At 49.6% G+C, this 12,475-nt stretch overlaps 1 long non-coding RNA gene and 1 pseudogene across 1 annotated transcript in view; both read left to right on the plus strand.

Moving 5' to 3' along the window:
* Positions 1-12,475, plus strand: part of LOC142072833 (uncharacterized) — a 31,941-nt gene that overhangs the window by 5,596 nt on the left and 13,870 nt on the right. The window lies entirely within an intron of this gene.
* LOC125640051 (small nuclear ribonucleoprotein F pseudogene) lies at positions 10,960-11,329 on the plus strand (annotated as a pseudogene).

The following is a 12,475-nucleotide window of genomic DNA, read 5'->3' on the forward strand; positions in this document are numbered from 1 at the left end:
TGACATAGATTATGCCCCCAAGATATGTATGGAGAGGAAATCCATTTCAGTTTCCTCCCCCCACACTCAATTGGCTCAATTATGACCTTGACACAAGCCCTGTATAGGTGGCAGCCCATATTTATGCTGCCCCATGAGGAAACCTTAAGGGGATATAGTCTACGGCCTCCTCCATACCAGGACAGCTGTGCTGACCAGGATGTTAATGGGGTGGAGCCAAAGCTCTGCCTGCTCCTGCCCACCTGTGTGGGGAGGGGTGCTAGCAGCCCTGTGACAATTGCTCTCCCTCCCTTGCACCCCATATACAGACCAACAATGCACTTACTCCCTTGTGTGGGTGTGTGAGGCACCTTGTGACGCAGCCCTGTGTTTGCTAGAGCTCTCAGCACAATAGACCTGGTCCTAGTAGCATGACTTAAGTAGCTATCAGGGGGTTCATGCCCAGAAATGGGATACAGGCCAAGAAATGTTCTACTCCAGCACTCATGGGCTACATGGTGCCTAATAGCCCTTGTAGCGTGATATTTTTTTTTAAACCCTCTGGCCTCCATAGGCACTTTCTGTTCCATTGTCCTTATATCTCAGTGATATGATTCCAAAACATTCCTGAGCTATTCCTAGCTTCTCCATAGCATCATAGATCTTCTTCAGCAACCAATTCTTTATTTTAACTTTTGGAAATGGACGTAAGACCCTTACTCAGGGAGCTGCTACCGGGGACTGTTGACGGCAGCATTTTAGTGCAAGAGCAGCTGGGCACATTTACGCTGAATTATGTTGATGCTTCAGATGGTCTCTGCAAGCAGGTGCTGCCATTTGTCCTGTTGCTAGGAACACTCAGCTCATTTTTCAAATATAGAGAAAATGAATTTACAACAAATTATTCCAGTTCCACAAGCTATGCCTTCATTTTTCCTCTTATTTAATGCAGCCCCTCAAATGTCAACTCAAATGTCTTTCCTTCCTGATTCCCACACCTTAGCAATGATTTGCTATTGTGGGAGGCTTGCACTCACTCTTCTTCTTTTTACAAAAGACCGCTTAGGAAGGTTTGCTCTGAAGCAAAGTGGCAGCTACAAAGATGAGATGGCCTTTGTAGCTAAAAGAAAATAAAGGTGGGTCAAATGGTGGGGGCCCCATGATCCTTCATGGTGTCTCTTAGTAGCTTCAAGGGCACGTTCAAAATCACAGGGTGATAAATATTTTGAGTAAACTCTGTGTAACAACCTCCCTCCCTGCGGGTGATCAATGGGGACAGAATCCAGGTGCGCCCGCACTACAAGCATGGGTCTCTGTCTCTTAAGCTAAAAGACTTAGGGTATGTCTACACTACGGAATAAGGTCGAATTTATAGAAGTCGGTTTTTTAGAAATCGGTTTTATAAATTCGAGTGTGTGTGTCCCCACAGTAAATGCTCTAAGTGCATTAAGTGCATTAACTCGGCGGAGCGCTTCCACAGTACCGAGGCAAGCGTCGACTTCCGGAGCGTTGCACTGTGGGTAGCTATCCCACAGTTCCCGCAGTCTCCGCTGCCCATTGGAATTCTGGGTTGAGATCCCAATGCCTGATGGGGCTAAAACATTGTCGCGGGTGGTTCTGGGTACATATCGTCAGCCTCCCGTTCCCTCCCTCCCCCCGTGAAAGCAAGGGCAGACAATCATTTCGCGCCTTTTTTCCTGAGTTACCTGTGCAGACGCCATACCATGGCAAGCATGGAGCCCGCTCAGGTAACCGTCACCCTATGTCTCCTGGGTGCTGGCAGACGCGGTACGGCATTGCTACACAGTAGCAGCAACCCCTTGCCTTGTGGCAGCAGACGGTACAGTACGACTGGTAGCCGTCATTGTCATGTCTGAGGTGCTCCTGGTCGCCTCTGTGAGGTCGATCAGGAGCGCCTGGGCAGACATGGGCACAGGGACTAAATTTGGAGTGACTTGACCAGGTCATTCTCTTTAGTCCTGCAGTCAGTCCTATTGAACCGTCTTATGGTGAGCGGGCAGGCGATACGGACTGCTAGCAGTCGTGCTGTACCATCTTCTGCCGAGCAGTCATGAGATGTGGATGGCATGCAGTCCGTCTGCTGCCAGCCAAAGATGTAAAAGATAGATGGAGTGGGTCAAAACAAGAAATAGACCAGATTTGTTTTGTACTCATTTGCTTCCCCCCCCTCCCCTGTCTAGGGGACTCATTCTTCTAGATCACACTGCAGTCAAGGTGCAGCGAGGTAAATCTAGCCATGTATCAATCAGAGGCCAGGCTAACCTTCTTGCTCCAATAAGGACAATAACTTAGGTGCACCATTTCTTATTGGAACCCTCTGTGAAGTCCTGCCTGAAATACTCCTTGATGTAAAGCCACCCCCTTTGTTGATTTTAGCTCCCTGAAGCCAACCCTGTAAGCGCCCCTCCCAGCGTCAGAGCAATGGCAAACAATCGGGCATCTGAGAGTGCTGTCCAGAGCAGTCACAATGGAGCGCTCTGATGGGGCTAAAACATTGTCGCGGGTGGTTCTGGGTACGTGTCGTCAGGCCCCCGTTCCCTCCCTCCCTCCGTGAAAGCAAGGGCAGACAATCATTTCGCGCCTTTTTTCCTGAGTTACCTGTGCAGACGCCATACCACAGCAAGCATGGAGCCCGCTCAGGTAACCGTCACCCTATGTCTCCTGGGTGCTGGCAGACGCGGTACGGCTTTGCTGCACAGTAGCAGCAACCCCTTGCCTTCTGGCAGCAGACGGTGCAATACGACTGGTAGTCGTCCTCATCGTGTCCGAGGTGCTCCTGGCCGCGTCGGCTGGGAGCGCCTGGGCAGACATGGGCGCAGGGACTAAATTTGGAGTGACTTGACCAGGTCATTCTCTTTAGTCCTGCAGTCAGTCCTATTGAACCGTCTTATGGTGAGCAGGCAGGCGATACGGACTGCTAGCAGTCGTACTGTACCATCTTCTGCCAGGCAGGCAAGAGATGAGGATTGCTAGCAGTCGTATTGCACCATCTTCTGCCAGGCAGGCAAGAGATGGGGATGGCTAGCAGGCGTACTGTACCATCTTCTGCCAAGCAGCCATGAGATGTGGATGGCATGCAGTCCTTCTGCACCGTCTGCTGCCAGCCAAAGATGTAAAAGATAGATGGAGTGGGTCAAAACAAGAAATAGACCAGATTTGTTTTGTACTCATTTGCCTCCTCCCCTGTCTAGGGGACTCATTCCTCTAGGTCACACTGCAGTCACTCACAGAGAAGGTGCAGCGAGGTAAATCTAGCCATGTATCAATCAGAGGCCAGGCTAACCTCCTTGTTCCAATAACAACGATAACTTAGGTGCACCATTTCTTATTGGAACCCTCCGTGCAGTCCTGCCTGAAATACTCCTTGATGTACAGGCACCCCCTTTGTTGATTTTAGCTCCCTGAAGCCAACCCTGTAAGCCGTGTCGTCAGTCGCCCCTCCCTCCGTCAGAGCAACGGCAGACAATCGTTCCGCGCCTTTTTTCTGTGCGGACGCCATACCACGGCAAGCATGGAGCCCGCTCAGCTCACTTTGGCAATTAGGAGCACATTAACCACCACACGCATTATTCAGCAGTATATGCAGCACCAGAACATGGCAACGCGATACCGGGCGAGGAGGCGACGTCAGCGCGGTCCCGTGAGTGATCAGGACATGGACACAGATTTCTCTGAAAGCATGGGCCCTGCCAATGCATGCATCATGGTGCTAATGGGGCAGGTTCATGCTGTGGAACGCCGATTCTGGGCTCGGGAAACAAGCACAGACTGGTGGGACCGCATAGTGTTGCAGGTCTGGGACGATTCCCAGTGGCTACGAAACTTTCGCATGCGTAAGGGCACTTTCATGGAACTTTGTGACTTGCTTTCCCCTGTCCTGAAGCGCATGAATACCAAGATGAGAGCAGCCCTCACAGTTGAGAAGCGAGTGGCGATAGCCCTGTGGAAGCTTGCAACGCCAGACAGCTACCGGTCAGTTGGGAATCAATTTGGAGTGGGCAAATCTACTGTGGGGGCTGCTGTGATGCAAGTAGCCCACGCAATCAAAGATCTGCTGATATCAAGGGTAGTGACCCTGGGAAATGTGCAGGTCATAGTGGATGGCTTTGCTGCAATGGGATTCCCTAACTGTGGTGGGGCTATAGACGGAACCCATATCCCTATCTTGGCACCGGAGCACCAAGCCGCTGAGTACATAAACCGCAAGGGGTACTTTTCAATAGTGCTGCAAGCTCTGGTGGATCACAAGGGACGTTTCACCAACATCAACGTGGGATGGCCGGGAAAGGTGCATGATGCTCGCATCTTCAGGAACTCTGGTCTGTTTCAAAAGCTGCAGGAAGGGACTTTATTCCCAGACCAGAAAATAACTGTTGGGGATGTTGAAATGCCTATAGTTATCCTTGGGGACCCAGCCTACCCCTTAATGCCATGGCTCATGAAGCCGTACACAGGCAGCCTGGACAGTAGTCAGGAGCTGTTCAACTACAGGCTGAGCAAGTGCAGAATGGTGGTAGAATGTGCATTTGGACGTTTAAAGGCGCGCTGGCGCAGTTTATTGACTCGCTTAGACCTCAGCGAAACCAATATTCCCACTGTTATTACTGCTTGCTGTGTGCTCCACAATATCTGTGAGAGTAAGGGGGAGACGTTTATGGCGGGGTGGGAGGTTGAGGCAAATCGCCTGGCTGCTGGTTACGCGCAGCCAGACACCAGGGCGGTTAGAAGAGCACAGGAGGGCGCGGTACGCATCAGAGAAGCTTTGAAAAACAGTTTCATGACTGGCCAGGCTACGGTGTAAAAGTTCTGTTTGTTTCTCCTTGATGAACCCCCCCGCCCCTTGGTTCACTCTACTTCCCTGTAAGCTAACCACCCTCCCCTCCTCCCTTTAATCATTGCTTGCAGAGCCAATAAAGTCATTGCTGCTTCACAGTCATGCATTCGTTATTCATTCATCACACAAATAGGGGGATGACTACCAAGGTATCCCAGGAGGGGTGGTGGAGGAGGGAAGGAAAATGCCACACAGCACTTTAAGCACAGCACTTTAAAAGTTTACAACTTTAAAATTTATTGAATGACAGCCTTCTTTTTTTTGGGCAATCCTCTGTGGGGGAGTGGCTGGTTGGCCGGAGGCCTCCCCACCGTGTTCTTGGGCGTCTGGGTGTGGAGGCTATGGAACTTGGGGAGGAGGGCGGTTGGTTACAGAGGGGCTGCAGTGGCAGTCTGTGCTCCAGCTGCCTTTGCTGCAGCTCAACCATACACTGGAGCATACTGGTTTGGTCCTGCAGCAGCCTCAGCATTGAATCCTGCCTCCTCTCATCACGCTGCCGCCACCTTTGAGCTTCAGCCCTGTCTTCAGCCCGCCACTTACTCTCTTCAGCCCGCCACTTACTCTCTTCAGCCCTCCACCTCTCCTCCCGGTCAGTTTGTGCTTTCCTGCACTCTGACATTATTTGCCTCCACGCATTCGTCTGTGCTCTGTCAGTGTGGGAGGACAGCATGAGCTCGGAGAACATTTCATCGCGAGTGCGTTTTTTTTTCTTTCTAAGCTTCACTAGCCTCTGGGAAGGAGAAGATCCTGTGATCATTGAAACACATGCAGCTGGTGGAGAAAAAAAAAGGGACAGCGGTATTTAAAAAGACACATTTTATAAAACAGTGGCTACACTCTTTCAGGGTAAACCTTGAAAGTTAACATTACATACATAGCACATGTGCTTTCGTTACAAGGTCGCATTTTGCCTCCTCCCACCGCGTGAACGGATTTTGGTTGAATGCCAGCAAACATACACTGCAATGCTTTGTTCTACAGTGATTCCCCAGTACGTGTTGCTGGCCTGGAGTGGTAAAGTGTCCTACCATGAAGGACGAAATAAGGCTGCCCTCCCCAGAAACCTTTTGCAAAGGCAGAACCGCAAATGCCAGGGCAAAGTAATCCTTTCACATGCTTGCTTTTAAACCATGTATAGCATTTTAAAAGGTACACTCACCAGAGGTCCCTTCTCCGCCTGCTGAGTCCAGGAGGCAGCCTTGGGTGGGTTCGGGGGGTACTGGCTCCAGGTCTAGGGTGAGAAACAGTTCCTGGCTGTCGGGAAAACCGGTTTCTCCGCTTGCTTGCTGTGAGCTATCTACAACCTCCTCCTCATCATCTTCTTCGTCCCCAAAACCTACTTCTGTATTGCCTCCATCTCCATTGAAGGAGTCAAACAACACGGCTGGGGTAGTGGTGGCTGAACCCCCTAAAATGGCATGCAGCTCATCATAGAAGCGGCATGTTTGGGGCTCTGACCCAGAGCGGCCGTTCGCCTCTCTGGTTTTCTGGTAGGCTTGCCTCAGCTCCTTCAGTTTCACGCGGCACTGCTTCGGGTCCCTGTTATGGCCTCTGTCCTTCATGCCCTGGGAGATTTTCAGAAAGGTTTTGGCATTTCGAAAACTGGAACGGAGTTCTGATAGCACGGATTCCTCTCCCCAAACAGCGATCAGATCCCGTACCTCCCGTTCAGTCCATGCTGGAGCTCTTTTGCGATTCTGGGACTCCATCATGGTCACCTCTGCTGATGAGCTCTGCATGGTCACCTGCAGCTTGCCACGCTGGCCAAACAGGAAATGAGATTCAAAAGTTCGCGGTTCTTTTCCTGTCTACCTGGCCAGTGCATCTGAGTTGAGAGCGCTGTCCAGAGCGGTCAGAATGGAGCACTCTGGGATAGCTCCCGGAGGCCAATACCATCGAATTGTGTCCACAGTACCCCAAATTCGAGCCGGCAACGTCGATTTAAGCGCTAATCCACTTGTCAGGGGTGGAGTAAGGAAATCGATTTTAAGAGCCCTTTAAGTCGAAATAAAGGGCTTCATTGTGTGGACGGGTGCAGGTTTAAATCGATTTAACGCTGCTAAATTCGATCTAAAGTCCTAGTGTAGACCAGGGCTTACACGATTAGCAGGGACTGCAGGAGGCTGCCCTGTGAACCAGCCACTAGAGGGGGAACATACAACACACACTGAAACAATGAATCCCAGGTGCAAATAGGAAAAGGAAAACAGGTTATGTAAACTCACGTATGGAAAGAAAACAGATGTGTTGCTCTTGAAGACCATGGTAACAGGATGGCAGCAATCACTGATAATGCTTTTGGTGTTTTGACATCTGTGTTGCATGGCTAAGTCATTATGCAAGGTAGCCTGTTTCCTCTTGTTTTTTCCTACCCCCCCCCCCCAGATGTTCTGGTTTAACTTGGATTTAAACTTGGAGAGTGGTCAGTTTAGATGAGCTATTACCAGCAGGAGAGTGAGTTTGTGTGTGTATGGGGGTGGGGGGGATGTGAGAAAACCTGGATCTATGCAGGAAATAGCCCGACTTGATTATGTAAAGAGTTGTCACTTTGGATGGGCTAGCACCAGCAGGAGAGTGAATTTGTGTGGGGGGGTGGAGGGTGAGAAAACCTGGATTTGTGCTGGAAATGGCCCACCTGTTGATCACTTTAGATAAGCTATTACCAGCAGGACAGTGGGGTGGGAGGAGGTATTGTTTCATATTCTCTGTGTGTATATAAAGTCTGCTGCAGTTTCCACGGTAAACATCTGATGAAGTGAGCTGTAGCTCACGAAAGCTCATGCTCAAATAAATTGGTTAGTCTCTAAGGTGCCACAAGTACTCCTTTTCTTTTTGCGAATACAGACTAACACGGCTGTTCCTCTGAAACATTTCCAAAGTTGTGGTTCTTGTCTCACCTGCTGCTTTGGAAATGCATCCGGGTTCACCTCTTGAACTGCCGACACAATATGCTTTCGGTTCAGTCCGTGCTTGCTTCAGCCTGACTAACTGACACATGCTCGTTTCTGTCTCCAGTACTCCTGAATTACATGCATCTCCAAATGGCCATTGTCTCACTAGTCCCAACGGAGAAATCGCACTGCTGTGCATTGTGGATGTGTGAGCAGCTGGACTCACTTGCCTGACTGCATTATCTAGCTCCACTGGCCCTGTCAACCCCGTCTGTCCAAAATGCCACTCCATAGCCAGGTGATTCATAGTTTTTTGGTCAAGAACAGTCAGAAATGAATAGCTGCTACTTAGCTTGTAAGCTCCCTGGGGCAAGGGCCATGTTTTTGTTCTGTATTTGTACAGCACCTTGCACAGTAGGGTCCTGCTCGATAACAGAATTCTGGGCCCTACTGTAATACAAAAAATAGACTTTTCAAATCTGAGGTTCATGTCCATATTGACTCGGGTGTTTAAGCACTAAAACCAACTGCTTACCCGTCTTAGCTTCTACCAATATGACTTAAAAGAAAATAGAAGAGTGACTTTACCTGTACTTAACTCTAAGAATCATCCAGACACTTTAGAACTGAGAGAACACAGGCCAGATCTGCAGCTGGTATAAACTGGCATTGATCTACTGACTTCATGGGATCAGGTAGATTTACACCAGCTGAGGATCTGACCTTCATGTGATTTCTAACTGGAGGATTTGAGCCATGAAGTCATAAAGCATAATGAATAACCCTAGGCTGATAACTGTCTTTATAACGGGAGAATGTGGAAATGGGCTTTCTCTCATTTTCTGTTAAACGAAAGTACATGTAGATTCTCATTAACCTCAGCCAACCTCTCCTTTTCTTGAAGTGTTGCAATAATTTAGACGGGAATTAAGGTCCAAAGGCAGCATTTGAAATTCCCGTGCTGTTTCTAGGAACTGCCTCACAAGTTACAAGTTCCTTGTAGTGATCCTCTAGCCAAAAGGGAGTGTGTGCAAAAGGGGGATTCAGGCAACTAGCGCTGCACATGTGGGGTGGTTGCTATTCCCTGGGAAAACTATTCAGCAGAAAGTAGAAGGACAATGGGTAGGGCTCCATGTCTGTCGTGGAAGTCACGGATTCTGTGACTTTCTGTGGCTTCTGCAGGGACCAGTGTGGCTGACCCCAGGGCCTCCCAAGCAGCTGGCCCCAGGCACTGCCCCACCAATGTCCCCGCCCCCCGCCCCTCCCCCCAGCATCAGCCCCCACAAACACCCACAGTGTCCCCCCCAATCCTTCCCCCTCCCCCCAAGATTTAAACACAGGTATTTTTAGTAAAAGTCATGGACAGGTCACGGCCCATGAATTTTGGTTTATTGCCTGTGACCTGTCCATGACTTTTCCTCAAAATACCCGACTAAATCATAGCCTTAATAATGGGCTCATGGTGAAGGAGGACTCAGGAGACCGGGCTTCAGAGCCTGGCTCTGCATCCCCTGTGCTGACAGCAGAGGCACATGCAGAGGCCTGGCTAAGTTTAACTGACCATCCTTGGGTCAACAGTGGGTTTGAAGCAGTGGCAGGACCCACTGTGGTGAGATTAATTTCTTAGTCTTGTGGTAAACTGCCTATAAGTGGGATGAGTCACTTAACCAGGGTGATTCACTCCCATCCACAGGAGTGGATGCGTCATCTAATTTGCAGCCATGAATACAATTTCCCCGGGGCATACTGGTAGGGTTAATAGGGAGAAGGGAGAGTAAAGTCACTTTCCTCTCAAGTATTTATCATCCATCAGAATCAGGTGTGTGTGTCCATTTTTTACCACCGCAGGAGAGAGCCACTGGTGAATCTCTCTCATTCCTGTCTTGTCTGGGCATGATAGACTGAAACTCAGGGAGAGACACCCCTTTTTGTTTCATACAGTGGGATATGATCGTAGAGAACTCAGTTGTACTGAGGTCACAGTCAGTGCAACTGAGATCAGGAGACAAAGTAGCTTAATCAGCTGTTGAGGATCTAGCCTTAGTGTCTTGCCCAAGGGGACACAGGAAGTCTGTGGCAGAGCAGCAAATTGAACCCAAGTCTGAGGCTAGTGCACTAAGCACTCGACAATACTCTCTGGAGTGGTATGCTGCAGCCACCACTCTGTTCCATCCCTTCCTGTCCTGAAACTGAGGGAGCATGTAGTGTAAATCTGACTGTGGCAGCTTTACACAACCAGGGGAGTTCCTTAGGACACAGGAACCTCAAATCTTCCCATAGGGCAATTCTAAGTCCCCTTCCAGCAACTTGGGTGCAGAAATGGGATGAGGATCTGGCCCGATTGCTTGTCCAGCTTCCTTTGACTTTGGGATTTGACAATTGGGAAATGCAGTCTGTCCTTTAGTAAGGGACTGCTGGGGTTATGGAGCTGTAGGACAAGTGTCCATGGTGTGACAAAGTTGCTCTTCTACCTTGGTGGGGCCTGTGCTTATTGGCAGATTTGCTCGCCTCAGAGATTCATGGCAGCCCTCAGTTTGGCCACTTCTGTGGCTCAAATCCGCTCTTCACTCAGATAACCTCATCACTGGCCAGCATGGGGAAAAAGGAGAACAATCCCCACAGTCTCTGCTGATCCACCACATGGGTCAGAGAACAGTCCAGAGACCTTCCCCTCTGGTGGAACCCACAGTCCAGGTCAACTCCTCCTATTTCTGATCAGGAGTTGGAGGTTTGGGGGGAACCTGGGCCCATCCGCCCTCTCCTCCGGGTTCCAGCCCAGGGCCCTGTGGTCTACAGCTGTCTAGAGTGCCTCCTGGAACAGCTGCGCAACAGCTCCAGCTCCCTGGGCTACTTCCCCATGGCCTCCTCCCAACCCCTTCTTTAGCCTCATCACAGGATCTTCCTCCTGGTGTCTGATAATGCTTGTACTCCTCAGTCCTCCAGCAGTACGCCTTCTCACTCTCAGCTCCTAGTGCCTCTTGTTCCCAGCTCCTCGCACGCACGCCACAAACTGAAGTGAGATCCTTTTTAAACTCAGGTGCTCGGATTAGCCGGCCTGTCTTAATTGATTCTAGCAGCGTCTTAATTGGCTCCAGGTGTCCTAATTAGCCTGCCTGCCTGAATTTGTTCCAGCAAGTTCCTTCCTGTTCTGGAACTGCCTGTTACCTTACCCAGGGAAAATGGACCTGCTTAATCTGGGACTAATATATCTGCCTGCCTTTCTCTTGGAAGCGGGTGCACGTGCGGCCCTGCAAGTAATTTTTGTTTTTACCGCTGTCTTGTGCCAGGCCGCGTTACCATGAGCTTGCCCCTGAACCCCAAGCCCTTCCTGAACGGACTGACAGGGAAGCCGGTGATGGTGAAGCTGAAATGAGGGATGGAGTACAAGGGCTACCTGGTGTCTGTTGACCGTTACATGAACATGCAGCTCACAAACACAGAAGAATACATAGATGGTGCATTGTCAGGACACCTTGGTGAAGTTTTGATAAGATGTAACAATGTCCTGTACATCAGAGAAGTAGAAGAAGAAGAAAAAGATGGAGAAATGAGAGAATAAGTTTGTATATTTCTGGAAAATAAAGATCAGTTTTTCACAAAAAAACCCCCCAAAAAACAAAAAAACCCACTCTCCTGTAGCCATCTGGCCTGACACTGTCACAGTGGACATTCTGCTCAGAGGTGTGCTGGGGAAACACGCCCAGCGGCTGCCTTGGAAAGGTAGCGTGCTCTCCATCTGCATCTGCTGTCAGATACCAAACCCTCACACTGTCTAGCTACACCCTCCCTGCCTTGTGGCAGGACCCTTTGCAGATCTGCTCCAGGGCAGAAAAACCCCTTTGTCTTCTTCCCATCCCCAAATCCCCTGCACAGGACAAACCAGAATTTAGCCTATAGACGTTTAGTATGCACCGTACAGGACAGATTCTCTGCTGCCTCCAGTATTCCTGTCCTGACAAACCTCTTCTCCCTACCGCCAGCGCTGTCGGGAGGGAGGTTGTGGAGTCAGCACTATAGGGCCCTTCGGGGGGTTGAGCAACACAGAAAGAGCACCGTGTGCTGGAGAACAGGCCTCTCAATGTATGGGATAGTCACACAGGCCAAGATATGTCAAAAGTGACTAGTGGATTTTGTGTGCCCATCTTGAAACACCTTCATAGGCCTCATTTTTCAGGAAGTGCTGAGCACCTGCCCTCTAAAAAACAGGCCCCTTTAAGGTAACAAGTTGGACACTAAAAATCACTAGTCACTTTACAAAATCTTGGCTATATACCGTACTTTGCATCTGTTAATCAGTAACTACATAGGGGAGTGGGCTTAGCTAGTTAGCAGAGACCGTGTCCAATAGCTGGACTCATGCTACTGTGTCTGGTGCACAGGCCCACATCTGGCCAACTAATCAAGACCTCTGTGTCCTCTGGGACAAGCCATTAGGAGGTGTTCCCAGCTGATGTGTCTCATGGCACGGGAAATGCCAAGAAAAATTATGAGCCACAGTTTGTTTTATACATGTTAGATTTTGTGCCTCCCTCCCCCACCTTTCACAATACAAGTTTGTCAATTTGGAGAAGTCCCTTCCCACAATCAACCTCTAATGAGCTCCTCTTCTCTCTGACTAATTGTGGATTCTCCCCTGCCCCCACCAGTGACTTTACCATAACAATCATGGAGAGATACAAAGGTCACAGTTAATATCTGAGATTTAAAAAAAAGAAAAGTGGCCAGTAATGAAAGTGTGTGCCATGGGAAA

The sequence above is a fragment of the Caretta caretta genome, chromosome 7, assembly GCF_965140235.1.
Source record: "Caretta caretta isolate rCarCar2 chromosome 7, rCarCar1.hap1, whole genome shotgun sequence".
Taxonomy (NCBI): Eukaryota; Metazoa; Chordata; order Testudines; family Cheloniidae; genus Caretta; species Caretta caretta.